Below are 26,952 nucleotides of genomic sequence, written 5' to 3'. Positions count from 1 at the left end.
TCTATTAATAGGAGCTCCTCCTCCTAGGCTCTCTGGTGATATAAAGAAGATTTTACAGCTCTCCAAAAAAATATAGAATAGGTGACTGGTACCTCTACCAGAATCACACTAAAATCAAAATATATGGCTGTGAACTGTGCCCTTACAAGCTGCCCAAATATGTGCCCATGACACTATTTTCACTGGAGTATTTCAGGCAACTTATCAATGCAGATTTAACCCACATTTGCAATGTAAAGAAAAATGCTCAGCTGAGAATAAGAAAGAAATTAGGCCCTTTTATTATTAACAAGAGGGGGGCATGGGAAGATGCTGATAAGATATTAGGGGAAGACCTTAAATTGAAGAAAAGTTTCTGGTGGGTGCCATATGACCCAAATAGCTTTATAAGTGACAGAAAAGTAAGAAACAGGTTGTCAGCTTACAAACATCATAGGATCCCTGAAGTAGAAAAATTTGCTAATCAGGATGAGTGGGTAGAGGGTACATTAATAGAAGAACTTACTCAGCAAGAAAAGATGGAACAAGCTATGAAAGATCTTGAAAAGACCCTTGACCTGGACTCTTTTGGATAGGTATCTTTCAAGCTACCTCAGCAAACCAGAGTGGGTACATCCGCTGCTGGAACTTCACAGCAACCTTTACAGGAAACCAGTGCACCAGGTACAGGATCTTCTAAGGGCAAGGAAATGGCAGGCACGAAGCAGCAAGCAATGACTGATCAGCAGGGGAAAATTCCTTTGGTCCAGATCAAAGCAGCAGAGATTCCTGCATTATAGACTCCTCTAAATGAGGAAAAGGCAAGAAAAGAGACAGAGAAGAGGCCACACCCATCAGTGGACCTGCAGAACAGCCAGGTGCAAAAAGGCAAAGACTGAATCCTCTATCTGAAGAGGAAATCATGGAAGAAACAATAGAAAGTCTAAGAAGTGAGAGGGTAACCAGCCAATAGACCTCCCCAATGATAGAGACATCAACTAGCTCACATAGGCAGGAGCTAGAAAGGCAGCATAGTGTGGAAGTTTCATCCACTAGGCCACCAAGTAAGTAGACCTCTGACATCAAAAGAACATTCACAGAGATAAAGGCTAGAAATGATCCACTAAGGCTGCAGATTTACAATCAATATCTTAATATGGCCCCCACAAAACAGCAAAGATTGATGTCTGCCTATGACATTAAGGAGGGAAAAATGATCATGAGTTATTTCAAGCCCAAGGTGCAGCAACCCCAATCAGCAGCTGATTACATCAGGACAAATCTGGAGGTCCTAGCCAAGGACATTCACCCAATAGACCAGATTGAGCTGCATAAACAGACTGGAGAGATGGTATACTCCACGTTAGCTGACAAAGCTATGTTAGCTCATAAATTGCAAAACTCCTTGAATAATACCTCAGCTCAGTTGGATTTAGAGAAAGCTTCTTCTCTAGCAAAGGACAACAGGATAAAATCTTTGGAGGATATCATCATTGAACTGGGACATGATCCCAAAGATGCCAAAGGCATAAAGGCACTGATGAAGAAGAAAGAAGAGGACATTCCTGCCCTTAGAAAAAGCTTAAAATGCCTCCTTCTATACATCCACAGACTGTAGATGTTGTGCAGTAGAAATCTGAAGAGGACATGATGGACCTGCTCATGAGACTGAATGAGAGATTGAGTGAGACAAAACAGGCATTGGAGAAAGCACTACAAGAAAAGCAAGGAGAGTCGACCTCCCAGCCACCTGAAGTAGTCCCAACTGTCACTACTGCCCCCTCCACACTTATAACAGCAGTGGCTCCCACTGTCTCGGCATCAACAGAAGAAATCACCACAGGTACCTCAGCAACAGCAACAGCACCAGGCAGCAGTACTACTATGACTACAGAACAGGTGATAAAAGCGATGGAGGAATTGAAACTCCAAGTGTCAGAGCTGAAGCAAGTCAAAGAGAAATTGGCAAAGGTTGAACAAAGTTATGATAAATCCAAGATGAATGTGGCAGAGAAAACAAGAGAGATCAAAACATTGGAGAACAAGGTAAGAGCCTTAGAAAAGGATCTCTCTCTAGATAAACCTCTGGCAGAAATCAGAGGAATTTTGTGGACCAACATCACTCAATCCCTTAGTGATGTGTGGAGATCTATCCAAACCATTTATGAGCAGATTCACTTGATAAGAGTGGCCCAAGTGGAGATTCAAAAAACAAGAGCCTTATTGGGACAGATGCCTGAGCAAGTTAACAGGCTAATACATTTTTTGAACACCAAGACCAGTGAAGAACTGGAAGCATTGGAAATTAGAGATAGAACAGGCACCATTCTAGACATCAAGAGAGTTCTAACCATGAGAACTCTAATGCAAAATTTGGACAGAAGATGCCAGGACATGCAAGTAGAGATTGATTCTTTCACAGAAAAGTTTACAGTCCTGCATCAAAAAGGTTTGCCAAGTCCTTTGGGAAGTAATGATCGTCTGATGAAACATAAATAATATGTATATAAACTGAATACATATGTTGCTGACCAAACTAATGCATCATCAAGTTCTTCAGGAGAGAAGGCACTTCCATCTGGCCAGTCCCTTTATGACAGCCTCGAAAATTTGTTCTACATAGAACACGAGGTGAAGCATCTGTTCACCATCCCACCTAATTTCTTCAGGTACACAGAGACTGACGAAAATCTGAGGAAGCTGCAGCGACATAAATTACCAAGACCTTAATGGTGGCAAAGCATGTTAGAGATCAAATAAACTTATCTTTGGTCGATGCAAAATTTTGGACCATCTACTATAATGCGCAGAACAGAAATGAATCACATTCATGCGGGTCAAAGTGCATCACATCACGGTCAAAGAAAGTCCAGCCAAGGTAGAATAACCAACACAGAGGATCAGTAGAATACAGGCCATGAACTGACTTGCAGCACCTACCTCCTGTACATCTCATAAAGACGGAACAGCCAGCACAACGTCAATTTATTACATCAATTTATTGTTCCCCTGTTTTCGAGACTGTCTGTCTATCTTTGTAAAACACATTAATGATCACCAGATATTATTTCTATCAGATATTATGTAAGATATTTTGATTTTTTTGTATAAAGACCCCCCCAGACGAAGTATTAGGGGTTGGTTGGTTGATTGGGAAGCATTCTCAGACTTTGTTGTAATTCTAAAGTTTTTTGGAATAAAAGGTTGTTGGAACCATTTTTGTCTGGCTTACTGAATGAGGAATTGTTGCTAAGGACCATGCTACAGAATTCTTGAATCATCTTATGGATCAATAAGTCCCTTCTAACTTGTGTTTTACAGTTTCTATGTTTTATCATCTATGTTTCATGATCTGAATAATAGAGAGAAAGAATAACTCAGAATTTGCTTGATTGCACTCTGTGTTCAGTCTTTGTTATTATTAATGTTTTCTTCAGAATTAGAATAAACAGTGAATTCTTAATTGCTCATGTTTCCCCTAGTTCTTCCATCTTGAATATTTGCTAAGGAATTCTTAACTGCTCCTTAACAATAATCAGCCATTTTCCCTCTGTCAACATGATGAAGGATTCTTAATTTCCCTTCACCCATTGACTCCATTCCACCTGATTCCAGCCTAGAAATTGTTCCATGTTTGATTACCTTGCTCTATGATACCGTCCTTTGTTGAAAAACTAAATCCAGAAAGCTATCCTTCTCTGACTCAATCATGCCCAATGGACTGAAACTCTTCAGTTTACCTCACTGTTCTATTGAATCTCCATTCCTCCAACCAAACTCTAAACAAAATCCTTACACTTCATAATTAGCCTAACATAATTCAAAACAAAGCTAAATCATAAAGAGAAAGACCTCTCTAGATGTAGATTGGCTAGAATCTGTATCTTAAAGATTGGTCTATGGTTACCTCGGTCGTATTCCCTTTCTCACAACTTTAGGGAACAACCTGAGTTATAACATGTTCAACAATCATGGTTCCATTTCCTACAGAATGCTCAGCAGTCATGATTCCATTTCTTGCAGCAACGTCCAGGGTTTCCTGAAGAAAAAAATTCATAGACAAAACATTAGTTTAAATTATTTGATAAAATATTGAAAAGTTTTATTATTGGTCGAGGTCATGAATTATGAGATTATACATATGATTTAATTTTTTAAGTAGGTTATCATTTCAAGAAACAAGCAAACGTCATCCAAGGACTGGACCATTGAAAGGTAAGCTCGGTAAGGTACAACTAGTGACAAGACACTTAAGGTAAGAGGTAATTAATGCTTTAATTTTAAAAAAAATTATGATTTTATGCTATGGTGACCCTTGTGGAAAAATGCAGTTGTAAACCATTGCATCATAAATATTCGCTACATGCTCGATTACCATGATTTTGACATGACCAGTGGTTGTACTCTCCATATCCTTCCGTAGGTCGGATCATGATGATAATCATGATCACGACCTATTTTTCGAAATCTCTATGCTTTCTGATATTTCCAATATTAACCCTCCCTTATCGAGCGATCCATTGCAAAATCTTAGCATGAAATTTCTGAGAGTTGCATGCATCCTGTCTCTCCCATCTTTCACCATGTCAAAGTTGCGTGCCCCTATCTGCTTCGATCCGCAAGGCCTTGAAATCTTGGAAGTTGACCCTCGCAGTAAAGTGAGGCTAGAGAAAGCAAGGTGGTTGGTATTGTTTCAAAAATTCAGTGGCCACAATTCAGATGTTACGAAGTCCTTCGCGCTGAATTTGAATGGCGACAAAGCACAACTCAGGAATGTCCACTTCATATTGACAGAGGATTTGGTGGCTTGGGCCTATGGAATTCCATAGCAGGGGGAGCATGGTTTAAGAATCAACATTTCAATAAGGGTATGTGCACATCCTTTCTCCGAAAGGAACATTCAAACCCTGACTGGAGCAAAGGGATTTCGCAAGACTTCCTAAGAAGTAAGTATCGACACCTGTTATTTTTCTTGCAGAAGTATATAACATGTGAAGGTCGCTTTGGGCTCACATTTTTATTTCACATTTGGCTTCTCGCACATTTTCACGATAAGCCATTGAATTTGCCATATTATTTAAGAATGTCCCTAATGAAAATGTCGACGACTGCTAAGGAAAGGGGAGCCAATTTGGAGGAAAACCTCTATCACCATGGGTTGGTGAAAATCATCCTAGTGGAGGTTCTGAAGGATAAGAAGAAGATGTGGGAAGAGTTTCTAGCTGAGAATTATTTCACGAAGGAAGAAGAATTTGACTCTTTAGACTCCACGGAGGGAAATCCAGCAAGAAAACCAAAGAAGAATCCATGGACCTGTGGGCCATAGAAAAAGGAGGAAGAAAAAGACGAAGAAGTGGTGGTGACTAAGGAGAATACAGGTAAAAAGACTAAGGAGCCAAGTTGTCTAGCTGGCTATAAAGGACATTGCAGAAGGGGAGGTACTACCTGAGACACCTGATAAAAAGAAAGAAAAGCTTCACGACCCACCTAAAGGAAAGGAAAAGGTAGAGTCAGTTGAATTCATCGGTGGAGAAGTGATGTCCTTCCAGGATTCTCCACTGCATGGAAGCAGAAACGAAATAGAAGAAGAATAATAAGTAAATGACCTTGATACACCCCAATATTTCCAAGGACATCATGAAGGGGAAGTAACTCCCTAGAAAAAGAGGTCTCTGCAGGAATTAGAGGAGATTATCACTAAGCTCAATGTTTTAGAATGAGCTTTGAGGAAGGAGAATGAGACCCTGAAAGAAAACAACCTACGCATGCAGAAAGAACATGAGGAATGGGTTCAAAAGGCAGCCTGAATCATGAAGAAGAAGCAGGCTCAGATTGATCATCTAAAGAAGAAAAATGAATTATACAGGGGTCAAATTCCTGCAAAATCTAGTGGAAACCAATTGGATCAGTTGGTGGAAGTAGCATATTAGTTGGTTGTATTAGTTGCAGCCCAGAACAAGGAATCATTTCCTTTTTTTGGAAGGTGCAACATTTTTGGTTGCATAAGGGACATGCAAGAAGCTAGGTGTAGGGGAGATGTTGAGGCTCATTTTTGCCTAATTTTGACAACTTTCCTAGACTTTACCTCTCCCATTTTGAACTCTTCTTGACCCCTAATTGTGCTTATTTTGGTTATATCATCTAGGTTTTGGCCAAAAGGGTGTTATATGCTTGAGGTATGAAAATTAACATAAAAAAGTGTCTTTTACCTTAATCTTAAGTGTTCCTTAAGCTAGTTGTTTCCTTATTGAATTATCATGCCAACTAATCTAGAAATATTATGCATATTTGCTTTAGTTTGAAATAGTCCTGCAATTTCCTATAGACATCTCGTGTAGTCATATTTCCTGTAAACTCTCTGAAATTCCTACAGATGCAGATTTCCTGTAACCACCCAAATTTCCCGCAGCAAAATCGGTGGTTATCTATGTTCCACTCACTTCCAAATCAAACAAGAACATGGATTTTGTGGGGAATTAGTCACACATGGATGATGTCCTATTGGTTGTTTCAAATCCACCATCCAAACTACCCAGATTTGTAGACATCTTCTTGTTGGCCACATGAGGAAAAACTCCAGCTATGTAATGAATTTTGTCTAATCCATTCTTTTAGTCATGGATTAGACGTAGCAAAGATAATTTTGACAGTTTGTACCAGTATTGATAGGTAATAGCTCAGATTAGTAGTTTTCCTTATTCGAGCCAAATATGGGCTTTTGAACTTGTATAAATTCGACTTTGTTTTATATTGTAGGGGGTTGGGTTGGGTTTGTTGATAACAAATATTAGATTTTACTCAGCTGTAATATTTCCATACTAATATAATATTTTATGTTATGTCTATTCTACTTAGCAATCCCTTTTAATTTTGAAGGGATTGTGAGTGAGGGAGGGCCCCCTTTGCTCACAACTCCCTTAGTTGTAGTGTGTGTGTATTTTAGTTATGTTATGCAGTAACAACTTGTTTACACAGCTAATGTAATCTTTCTGATATTTCAGAAGAAAATGTTCCATTGGTTGATGATTAAGTTTTCATGTTAATGTGTTGATTTCATTTAATCAAAGATTTTATTTACATTGTTAAAAGATTTCTTTAATTGTTGTAAGTTTGGTTTCCTATCTTCTCTAATCAACATCATCAATGCTAAGATTTGTAGAGGGATGTTTCAATCCACTCCATAGCTAATTGTTGCTAAATGTTGATGCAGAAAATAGGCATTAGTTCTGTGTATGATTGACTGGTTTGATTAGTCAGCACTCAAGGTATTAAGCCTGCATATATTTTTCACTTCATCTTATAAGCTTACCTACCCTGGGTTGATGATTTATGTTGACAAATTATAATTCCATAATTTGACTCAATAGGTTCTTCGAGGCATGCATTCATACCCCCCTCAGGCAGTTTCAGCCCATAGGATGGAGGCTGATTTCAAACATGGAGACATAACATGGGCAATAGAGCTGAGGATTTCAGATGTTGGGGGGAATACCGTTCCACCACATCCAGACATACAAGAAGTACTAGATAGATATCCAATAGTCTTTGGAGATATACCATTGGGGCAACCACTTGACAGGGGGTTCAAGCACGCTATAGAGCTAAAGCCTGGTGTGCAGGTATTCATTACTACACCCTATAGGCATATGAAGGACTATAAGGACGAGATCAAGAGGTCCACCAGGGAGTTAATGGCATTGGGTCACATTAGACCAAGTTCCAGTCCATTTCCTTATTTGGTTTTGTAAGTGAATAAGAAGGACATGACTCTCTGCATGTGTACTGACTACAGGGCCCTCAATAAGAAGGTGATGGAGAACAAGTATCCCATTCCACGCATTGATGAGTTGATGGACGAGATTGGAGGAGCCAAGTACTTCTCTAAGATAGATTTGCGGTCAAGGTATCATCAAATTCAGGTGAGAGAGAAGAACATCTTGAAGACAACTTTGATATGTCATTATGGTCATTTTGAGTTCCTCATTATGGTCATTTCGAGTTCCTAGTCATGCCTTTTTGGTTGACCAATTCACCAACTACTTTTCAGTCGTGCATGAACCATGTGTTCAGAGGCCAGTTGATGAGGTTTGTACTACTATTCTTTGATGACATCTTGATCTACAGTAGGACATGGGAGGGGCACTTGTAGAACTTAGAGACAGTCTTTCACATATTAGAGGAGCATCAGTTCTATGCCAAGATGTCCAAGTGAGAGTTTGGGCTGACAGACATGATTTACTTGGGACACATCATAGTTGCATATGGGGTCAAGGTGCACGAGGAGACGATTCGGTCCATTCAGGATTGGAAAGAGCCTTGAGATGTAACAACATTAAGAGGATTTTTGGCATCCATACCTATTATTGGAAGGTTGTGAAGGGATTCTCACAATTGGAAGAACCCCTTACTGATCTAACTAAGAAGGGGGCTTTTGCGTGGATAGAGGGAGCTCAGGCAACATTTTATCGCCTCATGGAGGTGATGATTTTTTTCTTGGTATTAGCACTTTTGGATTTTACTAATCCTTTCACATTGGAGTACGATGCATCAGGTGTGGGGATCGTGGCAATTTTGTCCCAAGGATGACTCCCATTACTTTCGAGAGACATAAGATTCTACCTCATGAGATGTCATATTCCATTTACGACAAGGAGATGTTGGCCACAATGCATTCATTTTCCAAGTTTAGACAATACTCGGTGCATGGGGTAGCATTGCCTCAATGACAAACAATAGAGGTGGTTCAATAAGATGCAGGCCTACGATTTTGATATTGATTATGTGCGGGGGAAGAAAAACATGGTGGTAGATGCAATATCTAGGAGACTAGGAGGGATTTCACTCATGAGCATTTGTCATGATTGGAAGGCTCAATTATTGGTAGAGTACTCCAAGGATCGTCGTCTGTGCAAGGTCATGGAGGGATGCTATGCAAATGAGTACTACAGGGTGATGGATGAGGTTATTTATTATAAGGGGTGCATATTTTTTATTTTGAGATCCTAGTTGTGATAGTACGTCCTTCGAGCAGCTCAGGATTCTCCTTTGTCTGGGTACCATGGGTTTAGGAAAACTTACATGGCAGTGAGAGAGTGCTTCACTTGGAAGGGCCTCAAAGGAGACATGTTGAGGCATGTGTAGGAGTGTGAATCTTGCCAGAGGAACAAAGGAGAGTTGACCCATCCATCAAGATTGTTGCAACCTCTTCCCATTCCTGAGGGGAAAGGGGAGAGTATCTCTATGGATTTCATCACTAAACTTCCATTGATGCAAGGGAAGGAATGTAATTTTGTGGTGGTCGACTGACTGGCCATGTTTCCACACTTTTTTGTTGTACCGACACAATATTTAGCCTCACAGGTGGCAGATTTTTTCTTCAAGGAGGTCTTTTGTCTACACAAACTCCCTAAGACTATAGTCAGTGACCGAGATAGACGATTCATGGGAGTATTTTGGTAAGATATGTTTAGGCTAGTCAGCACCAAGCTCACCCCGAGCACTAGCTACCATCCACTGACTAATGGCCAAACAGAGAGGGTGAACTAGTGGTTGGAGGTGTATCTCAGGAACTATGTGATAGGGTAGCATGGGGCTTGGATTCAATGATTGCATATGGGAGAGTATTGTTACAACACCACCCATCACATGTCCATTGGTATGACTCATTTATGTGCTTTATATGGTTATGATGATTTGCCTTTTACTGACATGTTTTTTGGAGACAACAGGGCCCCAAAGGCCAAGTATTGGATCCTAGAGAGCCAAGATATCCTCAAGGCTCTTAAGGATAATTTAAAAACAATCCAAAACTAGAAAAAGATATATGTTGACCGACATCGAGTAAAGAGGCATTTCGAGGAAGGGAACTTGGTCTACCTTCAATTGCAACCTTACCATTAGTGCACACTAAAGAAGAAGGGGGCCTAGAAGTTTTAGTTAATATTGTTTGGGCCTTATAGAGTGATCAGGAGGGTTGCAGAGGTGGCTTACCAACTGGAGATACCACCAAGGACCGGGATCGATAACATTTTTCATGTTTCATGCCTTAAGAGGGTGTTGGGGTAGCAGGTTACAACAGTTGTGGAGTTACCTCCACTTGATGATGAGGAGAATTTGATTTTAGAGCCAGAGGCCATCTTGGAGACCAAGGAGAGGAAGCTTAGGAGCAGGGTCATCAAAGAGTGTTTGGTGCATTGGAAGAGTTTACTAGATGAGGATGCCACTTGGGAAGGGGATCACATACTTGAGCATCCAGCATTGAAGTTGCTTAGGGATAAGAAACATTTGGGAGGGGAGGATTGTCATGTATCTTCCTAAATTATTTTGGAACAAGAAAATGTTTATATTATGGGGGACAATATTGGAGATATTGGTTCCCATTTGATTTTGATTAGGAGATTAGACGTAGGAAAAGTTTGTTTGTTGTTGTTAAGTTACAGATGGGGGCCAACCACACTAGGGAAATATGCACTCCCGAGTTTGATTTTCATGAAGGTTTCACACAACCATTATTTTGTACAGTAAATTAAAACGTAGTGGAACTTAAATTTGCACACTTTCATGATCTGTTTTTGTTTGGGGTTCATATTTTTTCATTTTTTTTAATCTTTTCTTATTCTTTTTGTCTTTTGATATTTCTTTTAGGACATACCCTTTTTACATTTTTAATTTTTAAAATGGAAAAAAATTTGCAGAAATAAAAAGTATGCAAATTATTACAAGATTAACCATAGCCAATTCAAAATTATGAATTATATTATTATAGGACCCTAACACCACCCATGCCACACTTCATGGCCAAGGTCTACCAAAGTTCTTATGGGGAGAAGCTACCAACACCATTGTGTATGTTTAAAATAGATTCCCACATCAAGCATTGAATTTCAAGACACCCAAATAAGTATTCACTGATAAGAAACATGATGTTTCTCATTTTAGACTTTTTGGTTGTCTAGTCTATTTTCATGTGTCGAAAGAGAAAAGAAACAAACTAGATGCTTCTGGGAACAAAGGAACATTTGTGGGCTAGATTGAAACTTCAAAGGCATATAGAACTATGTTCCTGGTTAAATGGAAGTGGAGATAAGTCAAGGTGTCACTTTCGATGAAGATTATGCCCTTAGGAAACTCCTAGATATTTCAATTCCTAGGAAGGACAATGATGATGATGCAGGAAAGCAGGATGTACCTTCGATGGATGACACGATGCCTGATGTGGAATTTTTTATGGATCCCATTGATCCACCTCCATGTGAGCCCACTACTTCAAGAAAAATACCTTTGTGGCTCAAAGATACTCTTGAAGATGCTGAGAAAAATATTGCACCAAGGGGGCATTTTGTGAAAGTAAGAAGTCGAATAGGTACCAAGGGTACTTAGCTGCCATGAGTACCATTGTACAATTTGAGCCTTGTACATTCGAAGAAGTCATGAAACACTAATTTTGGAAGGATGCAATGAATGAGGATATGAATTATTCATGAATAATGATGTCTAGGCTGTGGTTCCTAGATCCAAGGACAAGTCAGTGGTCACTTCGAAATGGCTCTACAAGATCAAACATGGAGTTGATGGGAGTGCTAAAAGGTTCAAGGTTAGATTTGTTGCTCGAGGCTTCTCACAAAAGGAAGGAGTAGAGTATGATGAGATATTTGCACTAGTTTCCTGATATACTACCATTCATTCGATCATATCCCTTTCTACCTCGCAAGGATAAAGCCTACACCAAATGGATGTCAAAACTTCCTTCTTGCTTGGCTCGCTTAAGGAGAAAGTCTATGTAGAAAAATATGAGGGGTTAGAAGTTCAATATCATAAGACACATGTATGCGGGTTGAATCCCTTTATGGATTGAAGCAAGCCCCCAGGGCTTGTTATGAGAGGATTGATAGCTATCTTATGAAGTTGGGATTTACAAGGAGAGATGTTGACTTGAACCTATCCTTCAAGGTTGAAAAGGACAAGCCTCTCATTTTTGTCCTTTATGTGGATGATCTATTTTTGAAAAGTGATGAACCTGTCATTCATTAATGCAAGAGGGAGTTGGCTTCCAAGTTTGAGATGAAGGACCTAGGATTGATGCACTACTTCCTAGGGTTGGAGGTTTGGCAAAATCCAGGTGATATTTTTCCATTCTCAAGGAAAACACATTGTGAAGTTTCTTGAGAGATGTGGAATGGTGGACTACAAGTCTGTATCTACTCTGATGGAACTCAACTTCAAGAAGCTATGTGGAAGTGTTGTTGGGCCCATATTAGCGAACCCTTCTAAGTATCGTCAACTTGTAGGGGGCCTAATGTTCTTGTTCAACTCTCACCCTGACATATGCTTTGTTGTCAACATGATGAGTCATTTTATGGTCAAGCCTCATCACATTCATTGGATCATTGTTAAGAATCTCTTAAGATACATTGTCGAGAACTTGAGACTACTGGATATTCAGATGTTGACTAGGCTAGAAGTGTGGTGGATCATAAGAGCATGCCTGAGTGTTGCTTCTCTTTGGGGTCTTCTTAAATATCATGGATGAGCAAGAAGAAAAAATCAATTTCTTTAAGCACCACCAAGGCCAAATAAATTGTTGCACGTATGGCATGTTGTGAATTTTTTGATTGAGGAAGCTCTTCAGTGAGCTATTTTAGCACGTGCTAGATACCACCGCGATCTTCTGCAACAACCAAAGTGGGATTCACCTATCATAAAATCTCGTGTTCCATGAACACTCCAAGCACATTGATATCAAGTACCGCTTTATCGAGGATATGGTACAACGGGGAGCAATAAGGCTCCGACACATTAGAAAGGATGAGCAGGTCGTAGACATTCTCACGAAGCCTTTGGGGAAGGTCAAATTCTTATCTTCCAATAGAGACTTGGAGTCGTGGAATGACCCTCCTATCAGGGTCCTATATGAGTTGGACACTGAGCTCTGGGAGCTCCTGGGGGCTTGGGGTACTTCTTGGAGCTATGAGAAACCATAGGGTGAGTGGTTCACCTTCCCCTAGTGGTGTGCTATATACAGGGTGAGTGGTTCACCTTCCCCTATGATACCCCATGATGGTTGACATGTGTGTAGGCTGAGTGGTTAACCTTCCCCTATGATACCCCATGATGGTTGACATGTTTGTAGGGTGAGTGGTTCACCTTCCCCTATGATTGACATATGCATAGGATGAGTGGCTCATCTTTTCCTATGGCATATGAATAGGATGAGAGGTTCACCTTCTCTTGTTGATACCCCAACACACATCATACCCATAGAGTCTGGGAGTCATGGGAACTACCGCTAATCTAGCTAATGAGCTGGGAAAAGATGGTTAGTGACTATAGCACTACTGATGGATGCATTATGTACTATCGTACTCCCTATGACTAGGATGCATGGTTTTCACCAACTTGATCTGGGATCAAGGACTGACTTTAGTCAATGGAGAGTGGTATGATCTTATGAATCACTCTCAATCACTTCTTCTTCATCATTACTTCATGGTTCAATAGAGCAAAGCAAGGAAGTGATGACAGAGATGGTACATGATGACAAGATGGCATGATGATGACAAATGGATTGGCAGGTGGAATTCTCCCTAGTTGAGAGGGAGTGTTAAAATTAGAAACTAGGGTCAAATTCCACCTTATGGTATCTCATATGATGGAGATGATTATTGAATTGGATTCCTCTTTTCGAGAGGTCCAATTTTTATAAAAAGATCATTTCATTCTGACAAGAAGAAATGGGAATTTGAATTTATTCTCTCTCATGCACAAATTGTCAAGGTCGACCCCAATCAAATGTAGGCTCATAAACCCAACAGATGTGTCTCATCACCCTCAAAAAAGTGTATATATAGTAGTTATATATATCTTCATTTTGACATCACTCATCACATCACATATCTCTCCCTCTCCTCTCTTGATTGGTTCGTACAACTTGGAGGCAACCTTCTCTACTTCGCACATGTGAAAGGAGGACGAATTTTTGGGTTTGTTTGTTGGCCAAATTTCACAAAAAAAGACTAGTGATCTGAATTGGATCATTATATTGTTTTTCATCCATCTCGATGCATTTGGAGTGGAAAAAGTGGAGGAATCATGTCACGGGACCGTTTTACCGGCAGGGCCCAAATTGGAAAAACAGGATCTGAAGCCTTCCGGGAGCGTTTTGAGGCATCAAATGACGTTTTTTGGGGGTAAAACTTTGTCACTTAAGCTCAACACCTTTTCATGTTGTTCTACACACATAAATATTGTTGACCTATATTGTCATTGATGTCAATATGGCAATATTCTAGGAGAAGCGGAGCAAGATTCCATGAGGAGAAACAAGAGAAGAAGTTATCAAAAGCCATCATAAAGAATGAAGCCAGAGCGTAAGAGGAAGAGGTCATTGGAAGCCACGAGAAACAAAGAGAAACACATATCAGAGGTGCATAAGTGGAAGAGCAGTTAAGAAAGGAGCCATATTGTTCATTAGAAGGAACAAAGAGGAACACGCATTAGGAGGAGAAGCTAGTGGAAGAGCAGTTAACAAAGGAGCCATATCATGAGATAGAGGATGAATATCATAGAAGAGCTATTGGAGCAGTGTATTGGAAGCCACCATGGAGCCATATCAGACCAGAGAAGAGCGGAAAGAGCTATTGGAGCGGAGAGTCATTACTTTGTGTATCCGCGTTCAACTGCTATAAGCGGGTTTGTAATAGTGGCAGCGGTTTTCGGGTGGACACTAGGCACTAAGTGGTATTTAGAGGAGAGCACCCGATTCCATTCAATGGGCGACACGTAGTACTCGGGTGGAGAGAGAAAACCACTTTTTTGGGTGGTTATTTCCCTTGCAAATTGCTCGCCTGAAATTAATGCAGGTTGTTGGATCCAGCGTGGGTTGATCGACGGCGAAGGATCAACGGACGGTTTTGGGTTGATCGATTAAGTGTTGTCGGATCATGATCAGATCAATGGTGGAGGATCGCTAAGGAATACCACTTAATATCATATCATAAGTTATAAAGGGATGGCACATTAAATATGCGATTGCGATGTGTGTATCTATCTATATATCTATATATATATATATATATATATATATATATTAAATAGATGTGATTGTACACGGACTCGAACAGGTTACAACAAAGAGCAGAAGAGTATATAATATATATATGCGATATGTCTATATATATATATATATAGATATATATATATATATATATATAGATATATATATAGATATATATGTGGACCCGTTGCACCATTATAAACTGCCCTATTGTTATATCGCATCCGCCTATCAGAACTCTCATAGCGCAAGTTATAAAGGGTTGTCATCCCCGAACCACCGATAGCGATATGTATGCGAACCCGCTACAACATTATAATACGGCCTATTGAAATATCGCATCCATTGAATCACAATGTTCAAAAGAATTGACACCGTCGAACTATCAATTGTGATATGTATACGGACCCGACTAGACCATTGCAATATGATTTAATATATTTATTGCATCCGTCGCATATCGCAAGCCTCTTGTAAAGCCTTTCCGCATTGAAAGCACCGATTGCGACATATATATGGACCTGAAGGAGTTATTAAAAATAGTTAATATAATATCCTGTCTGGGTATCAGGGAATTGGCTATGTTATGTGCAAATCTGCCGATTGTGATAAATTTGTGGAGTTAATATAATATCGCTTCCAGAAGGGGAATCAGCCACTGGCTATGTTTTGGGAAAAACTTGTAAAAGACCTCCAGAACTTACGATTGTGATAAAAGGATGACGTGGCATGTGGGACCTCTATATGGCTATAGCCTCTCTTATATGGTTTCCATGAATAATCAAGTCTATGGACGAAAAACTCTTCAATATGTTTAATATGCAAGTTGGCCTCTTTCCAAAAAACATGTATTTCCGGTCATTGGTGAAACACATATGTGATTATTAAAAGAATACAAAAGGATGAGCGAGCATAGATTGGGAAACCAAAGACCAAGCGATCAAGAGGGCATGCGAAAGGTCAAGCGAGCATTGAGGAAGCCGAAGCTCAAGTGAGCAAGGAGGAAGCCAAAAGGTCAGGAATATTAGACTTCTATAACAGTGAACAAGGAAGATTCAAAGGTGGTTGGTGAACTGGAAGAAAGGAGTAATCCATAGCTCCAGCAGAACATAAAAGGGTTGAAGGTCTAGTAGGACAGAAGGAAGACAAAGGTCCAGCAGGAAAGGAGGCAATGGAAGGACGAGCAACTCTGTTGATTGTGTTACCCTGTGAAAGACTCAGACCTGTGATGAATTAATCAGGTACATAATGCATTCTAAAGAACAATTATGTGATGCAATAAATAAATTTTTATCTGACATTGTTTGAAGGGAGAAGTAGCCAGTAGAGAAGTAATCACGCCTGAATCATTTACTGTGATAGTTAGAACAGAGGCTTGAAACAAAGAGTTGGTTCTTGTGCAGAGCTTAGTGTAGCTAATAGCAGACTCACTAAAGCTGTGTAGAGACATTATCGGAGATCATGATGGCTATTTTATATCATCATGAGATAACTTTTGCAGACTCTGTGTGGACAGTATGAAGACTTGTATAGACTTCTTCATAAGAAGATTGGTTTCCATTGATGTTGTATCATGGAGACTACAGTGAAGTTTTAAACAGACAGAATTCAGTAAAGAAGAGTTTTGAGAGCAGAGCATTACTATCAAACATGCCTTGACAAGATTGGGTTGGAGCCCTTGGGGTTGGTGCCTTAGAAGTTGGAAGGATTGGTGTTCTTGGAGTTGGTGCTCCTATGTCCAAGGCTGGTGCATTGATAGTAGAGGGTTGGAGCCCTTGAGGTTGGTGCCTCAGAACTAGAAGGAAAGTGTCCTGGGAGGTGGTGCTCCTAAGTCTAAGGTTGGTGCCTTGACAAAACAGAGTTGGTGCTCTAGAGGTTGGAGCCTCACAAAAGTCCAAGTTGGTGCTTGGCAACAAATTGGAATCATATATATTTGTATCTATTTTATTGCAAATATTATATTAATAAAAGAATTTATTCTTGTTGTTCATCTTGTGTTTTGAATATAAATGTTTTAACTAGTAAAATAACAATTGAAAAGAAATATTGATTCACCTGCCCCCCTCTCAGTATCTCCAAAAATTGGTATCAGAGCCAGTACCTTCACTCAAAGCCTAACAGCTTGAAGGTTGATCTTTAGAACACAAATGGCGAAGCCAAGGAAGAAAGTCTCCAATCCTCCTAAAGATGTGTCTCCCTCTACCACTGAAATAGAAGAAAATCAATTTGAGAAGGCTCCATGGTTCAATGGAAACTTTGATGTGTGGGAAGCAAGAATGAGGAATTTCTTAAAGACTCAAGGCATTGAAATCTAGAAATCAATAATTGTTGATAGCATGATGGATGGAGAATCCAAGGAGTACAATGAAAAATCAATGAAGGAAATATTGAATGGGTTACCTGATGTTAAAGCCCCAAAAATCGGGTCTACAATAAGGAGGATACCCACCCGATCCAGACCTTGAAAGCAGCTCCTTTTCTGTTTGGGATAGTGGGTCTGACTGGGGATAATGGGACCAGTTTCCCAATTTGTTTGTGATGATGCTAAGGGATGATGTTTTCCTTTCTAAAAAGTTTCTAAATAAAATGCTTTTAATCTAAATCTAATCTATCACATGCAATTTTATTCTAATGAATGTAAACATCTAATTCTAAAACTATCCCAAGACTAACTCTTCACTTATGCGATCTAAAATAGTTTCTAACGGCAACCGGTTATAAAGATCATTCAATTGCTACAAGAAAAGAATTCATTAAAAGTGAATTGTTTCATATAAGAAATTAGTCGAAACAACTGTGAGAAGCATATCGCATAATAAGTTATTAAAATACTCAGCATAAACAAAATAGTTACCACCGTACAAAAATGCCAAATGATAACTTAAACATTCAAGCTTTCATATCTAAACAACTGAACATAACATATTACTTGACGCATAAGCAGAAACCATTAAGAGATAAAAGTACCATTGATAATAAGTCCTACTCATGAGCTTCAGCAATATAGATTTATCTTCTCATAATTCAATATCTACTAAAATTACAGAAGTGCATTTTAGTAGCAGACATTAAACACAAATATCAATAAATCTCGTTCCATTCATTCTTCAAAACCTCCTCAGAGGGTGTAGAATTGCATGTTCTAAAGAACTGTTTTTGACAAATTTTTGGACCCCTCTCTAAATGCATGAGAGGGGTTTAAATACTACTATCTAAAGACTAAAAATAGTTTATTACAAAAATATAGGAGGAGGTTTAAATTACCGTCCTCATCTAAGGCAAAAAATAAATCAAAATAAAACTAAAACTGTATCTGAAAATTAACTATGCATATGTTCTCTTAGATCACAAGCATTCAACATCGGCTTGAGGAGTGTCGGTTGGCCAACCTCTTATTTTAGTTGTCCTGCGAAAACAGAATTAGCAAGCATTGGCGCTATCTTCTCAGTGGAATTCGTAAGGCATTTCAGAGTCATACACTGGCTGTGTAGTTTCACCAAGTGTTGCCAGTAAGTATCCCAATTTAACTTGGTTAACTTTTTGATTGACTCTGCCTTTTCTTCAGCTTTCTATCTCCAACTTGTCTGCATTTTTTGTGCTTTCGGGAGAAATCCTGGAGTGGTTTCCAATATCAGGTTGGCTCTGTGCAAATTTTCATTGACATAGTCAATGACATTGCTTGTTGTTGTCGTTGCTTCTTCCACAGCCTATTCTGCCTTTTTGATCTGTGTATCCCACTTGTTGAACAACATTTCTTTGTGAGATTCATTGATCTTGAGCAACCCTGCTTTCTTGCCTTCCTCTGATTCCTACCATTTCAAATAATATGAAACTTTCTTATCAATTAAATCATAATCAAGTCACAAATCCACGACTTGACTTTTGATTTTGTCGCTCATCTCGCAGTGAGAGTTCCATTGCGATATTCTTTGGAAAAGTTTATCCTGTTGTTGCAAGATTTTATCATTCAAGGCAAGGGCTTATGTGATAAATTCTATGACTTTGGGGTCATATTTGTGCTTTTCTATTGTGGCCTGTAATTGTTGCTCTTTTTCGGCCAGACTGCTTTGATAACCTCGCTGCATCTGTTGAAAGTCCTGTTTAAATTTTTCCAATTTTTCTTCTGCTTCCCGGTTAGCGCTAACCTGTTGTAACTATTGCTACAAAAATAGGATTTTATCCTCTTTATCCTTAAGCAATAGTTGTACTTTAGATGCTTTATCAATAGTAGCAGAAGCATAAGCTCCTGCGATCTGGGATAACTTAGTCAGGTTTTCTGTCGGATTAGTGGTAGGGTCTCGCCAAAGGACATTCAGCTGCTCTACCTCAGGTGAGAGCACGTTGTCTATTTTTCGTCTCTTTCTCTGTCTCCTTACCATTGCTTTGTGCTACAGACTTTAAAACACATCTATAGGAGGGATTTCCTCTATCTTCAGCATGATTTCAGATGATGGAGCTATGGGAATGTGCTCAGTTTCTAGAGCATTGACAATTGTTTCAATGACCATTTCTGTCATTGTTTGTGCTGGATTCCTTGGTGTCTCGATGTTTTTCTCCTCAGTGTTGATCAGTTCATTAAATTTTTCCCACTCTTTCTCCAACCCTGTTCTTAATGGCTTTGTTGGCTGGATGAGGGGAGCGAGAACTTCCACCTGTGTTGGCGACAACACTTGCTATTCTAGATTTTCTTTAGATTGGGCAGTATCCCTGACTGATCCTTCACTTTTATTGTGGTCACTCTCTGACCGTCTAGACCATTCTAGTGATTCTCTTCCAGACTTAGATTTAGACTTGTCTGGCCCCGAGCTTCCACTTATACTGATGCTGGGAGTGGGTTCCCTTATTGGTTCTAAGCGCAACTTGTCCAAGGGAAGATTTGCCAATCTTCGTTCTCTATAGAGTTTAAATTCTTGGAATTCTGTTGGGCCAAACTGGATTTGGGCCATGTGTAAGATGTCTTTGAGTGTGCTCTTCTGCTGGAAGATGTCATCGAAGAGATCATCTTCCTTAGTGAACACCTTTATTTTAACAGTCGTAGTAAAATTCTTTATTACATCAAAGGGATCAAACTGTCTCCCTGGGAATTTAAACAATCATAGACTCAACATGTTTTCTACTTCTCTGAAAGCGTGACCTAGATCAAACAATGCAAAAGCCCCACAGGCCACAGGGAATTGCGGCCAGATTGCCTTTTTCTTGTCTTTTAGTTCTTTGCTCATTCCTCCAACCCCGCAGGTTTGGTAGGCTATTTCACGGGCCATTAACTTGTCAGGAACATACAAGGGAAGTACATGAGGGGAAGAAATTCTTCTGAATACTTTGATGTAAGTGAAAAATTCTTCTCCGAACCATCTTCCGACAGGTAGAATATCAATTAAGGCCTCAGGAGAAAATCTTGGGGCATCTTTATTATACAACATTTTGTGAATGGGTAGCATAACTCCATGGAAGATTCTATAAAAATATGGGGTAAACTTAGAATCCCACAGTTCCTTATGGTAGACTTGAATGGGCAAGGGATTCTGTACCATCCATTTCCAACCCATGAGAGGAAATCTAGAAACAAAACAGATAGCATCCATGACATAAGTAGCTAAAAATAAGGGAGGATAAATCCTCTGAGAGGGAATCCTTTTAGACCGATAATTCCAAATAGCGGAGGCTAAGTTATCAGACAATATTTGAGCCCAGTCCATAATAGTGGCGTTGGTAGCCACATCCAATAGGGGTAGCCACTCGGATGAAAATTTATTGTTATCAAGTTTTCCAAATAACCTAGATAGCATTGCAGCGGTGAAACAAAACGAAGAGGAGAGGGAACCAGTACTGTACATACCATGTTTGTCTTTCTTTAAAGGCTCTTCCTTTGCTGACCAGCTTTTGGTGCATTCCGCCAAATCTTCGTTTTCCTTGGCGAATTTCTCCATGAACTGTTTGTTATAGCTAGCCTGCGGCTCTGGTAAATGATACATGCGTCTTAAATTCTGTGGGGTGAATGACCCAATAACCTCCTGGTTCCGCGACTTGAATTGCCTGTCTATTATATTAGCGTCGTCTATCACCCATTTGACCATATCTGTATAGGGAAGTATTTTAGGCCTTGCTGCTATACGGTGCAGGAATGAGCATGCAAGCTCTGTGAGTGATGCTTCAGATGACCCGCGTGCATCTGTCGTAACTGTAACTTCCATGACTCTCAGGTTTTCTTCCTCTAGCAAACTATACATGCCTTCCCAAGTAGATATGCCTGCTTCTCTAGTATAGGTGGTGTTTGTGAATAAGGGCGTCATCTCTGTTTTCTCAGTAACCAGAGCTTTTCCCTTCTTTCCCATTACGTTCTACACACTGCTCTGTATATTGTTCTGCGTACCGCTCCTGTAAGTTCACAAATAGAGAACTAAGACATAATGAGAAAGATAACGAATGATGGTAAGTAATAAGGTGATGGGAAAGCTCTTAATTTCAAAATCATATCAAATATATCACCCTACATGAAATAACTTTTCGCTCAGATCTAAATCCTTTCTCATAAATAACCATCAATAAAGCACTAAGTTGAAATTAATGCCCATAACTCAGTATCGGATTACGAGAAACATTTCATTGAACGATGAGCCCTTTTGATCTACGATAAAGCGATTTTGCGATTTTCTTGCGCAATATCGCAGATCGCAATATCGCTAATCCTTTTCATTAACAATCATTTGTTTCATTATGCGACTGCAAGATGTGATTTTTGAGATGGTTTATCGCACATCGCAGGATCGAGATGTTTTATCTTAGGTGGTGCTACGATATATGAAATATGCGAGATGCGATGAGTATATATGGCGCGTGATCTCGCATCATCGCGTTTTCACAATTCCGAAAGTTTCTTTATATGATGTCCTCCTTTACCCTTTTGCAATGCGATGTTCATTATTAAGAGAACGATTTTATTTGAGACTTATCATAATACTTAAGATTTTGTGTTTGCGGATGTTTTTCCTAAGTTTATGATAGTGTGTTTTATTCAAAGGAAATTATAAGTGCTAGTTTTTTTTTTTAGAAGGGTCCCCATTTATTTAATTTTATTACTAATACTAAATAATAAGGGGGCGTTGTTGCTGGCCACAACAATTGGCGATTCACTAGGAAGAACTAGTTATCTGTGATTATCTTTTGAATTTTCTAAAACTTCCAAAACAGAAAAGGTTTCTGGAAAATAAAAATTTATTATAGAAATATAAAGTGCATCATGCTCTTAGCCATTAACAATAGCTTGTTCCTTCTGTGCTAATTCAAGAAACAATGAAGTCTTCTTAGTGGAAGAACTTCCAAAAGTTGAATTCAAGAAACAATTTAATGATAAAACATCTGCAAATCTAGTTATGGTTAGCATACCATTGACCAAGAAGGACCAAGGACCATCTTATTAGGGTACCATATCGACACCCAAATCACAGAGTTCATAGTACACAAGTATCAACATACCAAATATCCCAAGGTACCTAATTAGAGTCGATTATTTTCTTCCCAAAGCTAGTCATTACATTTACATCAGTCACTATTTGGTTTATAAAGATAAAAACAAAGACATCTATGTAGATCAGTTTTAAGTATGCTCATTTGTCGTAGGTAGAGCCTCTGCTACCAACAAGTGTTTATAGCCTCGACAGGGTTACCTGTTACCCAGCAGTGATCCTGTATCCTACTTCGAGAAGTATACAATTTTCAAAGGTAAATCCACATTCACACTTATTGCTTTTATTTTCTTTTAATTCTTAAAGAACAATGTCTTGGTTTGGTGGCCAAATTTTGACAATGCCATTCACTTGATTTATAGCTTTACTAAACACGCTGGCTCATGATGAGACCCCTTGTCTTTTGATTGCAACAATCCTGAGTCATTGCCCTGTTTTGGTATGCAATTGGCAATGTCAGCTAGTTATAATATTTATGATCATGATAATTCAGCTCTTGATGAAACTCCTTATTCTTTAATTTTATAGTGCATAGGTGGATTACTCTTTGAAACTTGAAATTCCCTAAGTGGGGAGGAAGCCATTGGTTCCTTAAGAATAGCTCTGGATGAAAATTATAGAGTTTTTTGAAGACAACTTTTCTACAGAGAACCTTCATTTTGTTATTGATGCTTTTCATGACCGATATAGGACAAATTCCCACTAAAGGTTGTTTTTAATCAAAATTCATAGGGCTAAAACTAGTAAATTTTTCAGGCTTGTAGCACTTGGCTATATCTTTCAATAATAATGGTTAATTTTCCAAATTAGTTCTATTTATACAAGCGAAAAAAAAAAATTAAAAGAAACACTAATCTTTTTTCATGAAATCCAAAGGTAACCATTTAGAACCTGTTTTATTATCAAAACAAAGCTATAAGCAATAATTTACAAAAATAGAAGAGGTCATCTTCTATGGAAAGTATTTTTTAAGGATCCGCCCATTAACAAGTAAAGATTCTCTTTTCCCTGCTAAATCTTGCAACATGAAAGTCGATGGACCTATGATTTCAACAATTTGGAATGGTCCAAGCCACATCCCTTGGAATTTAGAATGTTTGCCTTTTTCTTCGTGAGCCTTATCCCATTTCAATACTAAATCTCCAATTTGAAAACCCTTCTTAGATACCATGTTTGAATCGAAAGAGGCCTTTACTAATGCTTGATGATGAGCATGTGTAATTTTAGCCTATTCTCGTTGCTCTTCTAGCTTAAGGATCTGTAATTGTCTTAGTTGTAAAGATGAAGATGGTGTTTCTTCAATAAATTGTACTAAGGCTAAAGAAGGAATTGCTAGATGAGTTGGGAGGACTACTTCTTTCCCATAAACTAAATTAAAGGGAGAAGTGCCAGTGGAAGCCTTTTGAGTTATTTGGTTTGCCCACAGAGCATACATCAAAGATTTGTGCCAATTTTTATGATTCTGATCAATAGTTCACTTAATGATTCTGATTAGGTTTTTATTTGTTGATTCAGCCAACCCATTCCCTTGTGGGTAATAATTGGCAGGATTCTTAAGTTTAAAACCTCTTTTAAGTGCAAATTCAATCATAACATTGCCAGAAAAATATGATGCATTATCAAACATTAAAGCAGAAGGTAAGCCAAACTTGGTAATTATGAACTGACCTATGAAATCAATGATATGTTCAACATTAGTTGTCTTGAGAGGAACTGCTTCTACCCATTTAGTAAAATAATTCATAGCTGTAAGGATGTACCTATGCTGTTTAGAAGAGTGAGGAATGATCTCACCTATTATATCCAATCCCCATTGCTCAAATGGTTGGTCGATATTGACTGGTTGCAATGGAAATGATGGTTTCTTTTGTCTTCCAACAACAGTTTGACAAACTTGACATTTCCTTACATAGTTATGTGCATCTTTAAATAGTGTAGGCCAATAGTATCATGCACGAAACATTTTATGTGTTGTTGTATCTCCAGTATAATGTCCACCTGCTGGTCCATCATGTAGTTCCTGCAACACTTTTTCAGCTGCAGATTTCTCAAGACATCGAAGAAGAATAGAATCATAATTCATCCTAAAAGGTACATCGTTTATAAATATTGCTTGGCTTTCAATCTTAGGTCTCTTTTCTTTGTATGATTTAGATTTGAAGGAGCATATCCATTTTTTAAATAAAACATGATATCAGCATATCTTCATTCAATATCGTTTAGGCTTACCTCATATATTTGTACCTCTTGATTGGGAGATGGTATTTCTAATATAAGTGATGCTCCAGCCAACATTCTGCAAAAGCCTTGACCTTTTACAATATTTGCTGGCTTGATCTTAGCGTCGTATTCTTGTAGGGCAGTGACCCAATTTGCTTTCTTTTCACCCACATCTTTCTGTACCAAGAGATTTCTTACCTTTGGAAATGACACTATTATCTTTGTATGAGTCTTAAGAAGAAAGGGCCTAAAGTGTTTGATAACTTTTAAAACAACATAAGCTTGTTTCTCAACGTCGAAATAATTTAATTCAGCCCATTGCATATTCGAACTAAAGAAGGCAATTGGGGCTTCTGCTTAGTCTTGATTGGCTTGCGTGAGTATTGCAGCATATGACTTCTCAGAGGCGAATGTATACAAAATGAAAGGATCGGAAAAATTTGGAGTTGCTAGGGATGGGGCATTAACAATCGCTTGCTTAATCAGATTGAACGCTTCATATTCTGCCTGACCCCTTTTAAACAGTGAATTTTTCTTGATCATTGCTTGTAATGGTGACACAATTCTTGATAAGTCTCGGACAAATCTTTTCACAAAATTAATTTGGCCACGGAAGGATTTCATTGCTTTCTTATTATGTGGTAAGGATATTTCAGAAATTTCCCTAATCCTATCTGGATCAATATGGATTCCAAATTTAGATACTATAAATCCAAGAAGTTTTCCTTCACTTAATGCAAAAGATGACTTTTTTGGATTAAGTGAAATACCATACCTTTGACAACGTTGGAAGATCTGCTTTAAGTCCATGAGGTGATTACTACGTTTTTAGAATATACGTTATGTCATCCAAGTAAATCACCATTGATTTTTTAACTAATCCCTTAAATGAAATATCCATGGCCCTTTGAAACGTGGCGCCAGCATTAATCATCCCAAAAGGAATCTTTTGATATGCATAAGTACCCCATTTGGTTATAAATGTGGTTTTTAGCTAATCATCCGGATGGACCAAAACTTGGTTATAGCCGGAGAAACCATCTAAAAAGGACATCAATTCTGATCTCGCAACTGCTTGCAATATTTGTTCCATAGGAGGCAGGGAAAAATTATCCTTTTGGCAGGCTTTGTTAAGTTTTCAAAAGTCAATACAAATTCGAATGTCTCCGTTTTTCTTTCTGACTAGAACCAAATTGGAAACCCATCTAGAATGTCGAACGGGAAAAATAATTTTGGCTTTCAATAATTTATTTAGTTCAGACTTAATCTGACCTTCTAGATTAGGATGGAACTTCCTCAGCTTTTGCTGGACTGGTTTTTCATTAGCTATCATCGGGATAGTATGCTGAATGATTGAAGTGTCATAAGTCTTAAGGTCATCGTAATTCTAGGCAAAGACATTTTTATATCGTTTCAGGAGTCGAACAAAGGCTAATTTTTCTTCTGGGGCTAGACCAAGACCTAGGTTGATATTCTGTGGCTTAATATCCAATCCTAGATTTACTAATTCATAGCTTAGAATTGAACTCTGAAGTTTTGAATTGGTAGATCTTTTGAATTTGTCCTTTAAATCATATAGGTCTTCCAACTTAACGACAAATTTTAGTATGGCATTATCGGTTCTCTCTTGTTGTAACTGCTTGTCATGTTGTTCTTCGTCAATTATCTGATTAGTGTAAGATCCATCTGATGTCAGGAAACTTACAATATCAGGATCATCGTTAAAAATTCTCTAGTTGGTAACATTATCAGGGATGGAGGGCCTAAACATCAATTCGATTGAGAATCTGTCTAGGTTATAGTCTTCTAAGGGAATGAGCCTGGAAGCTACATTATCTAGGAGGTCAGCACTAGAATTTTGGAGTCTGGGAATGGATGAAATATTGAATTCTATAAAATGTTCAGTCAGGTCTTGTACTAAAGATTGATAATGATTTAAATGACCTTATAGACAATGTATATTATTTCATACCTGTTTAATAACAATCTCAGAATCTCCAAAGACTTGTAGATACTTGATGTCTAGTCTGATTGCTTTGTACAGCCCTTGCACTAAAGCTTCGTATTCTACAGTGTTGTTTGTGCAATCAAACTCGAGTCTACAAGTTAGCATGGTTTTATTCCCTTCTGGACTAACTAATACACATCTTGCTCCTGCTCCATCATTAGACTTAGAACCGTCAAAAAATAATTTCCAAAACAAAGAGTTATTTACAGGACTATCTACAAAATTAACGC

The sequence above is a fragment of the Pinus tabuliformis genome, chromosome 4_2 (genome assembly GCF_031772625.1).
Source record: "Pinus tabuliformis cultivar Carrire ecotype Pingquan chromosome 4_2, CPIR1, whole genome shotgun sequence".
Taxonomy (NCBI): Eukaryota; Viridiplantae; Streptophyta; class Pinopsida; order Pinales; family Pinaceae; genus Pinus; species Pinus tabuliformis.
Note: the sequence above shows the minus strand (reverse complement) of the source record.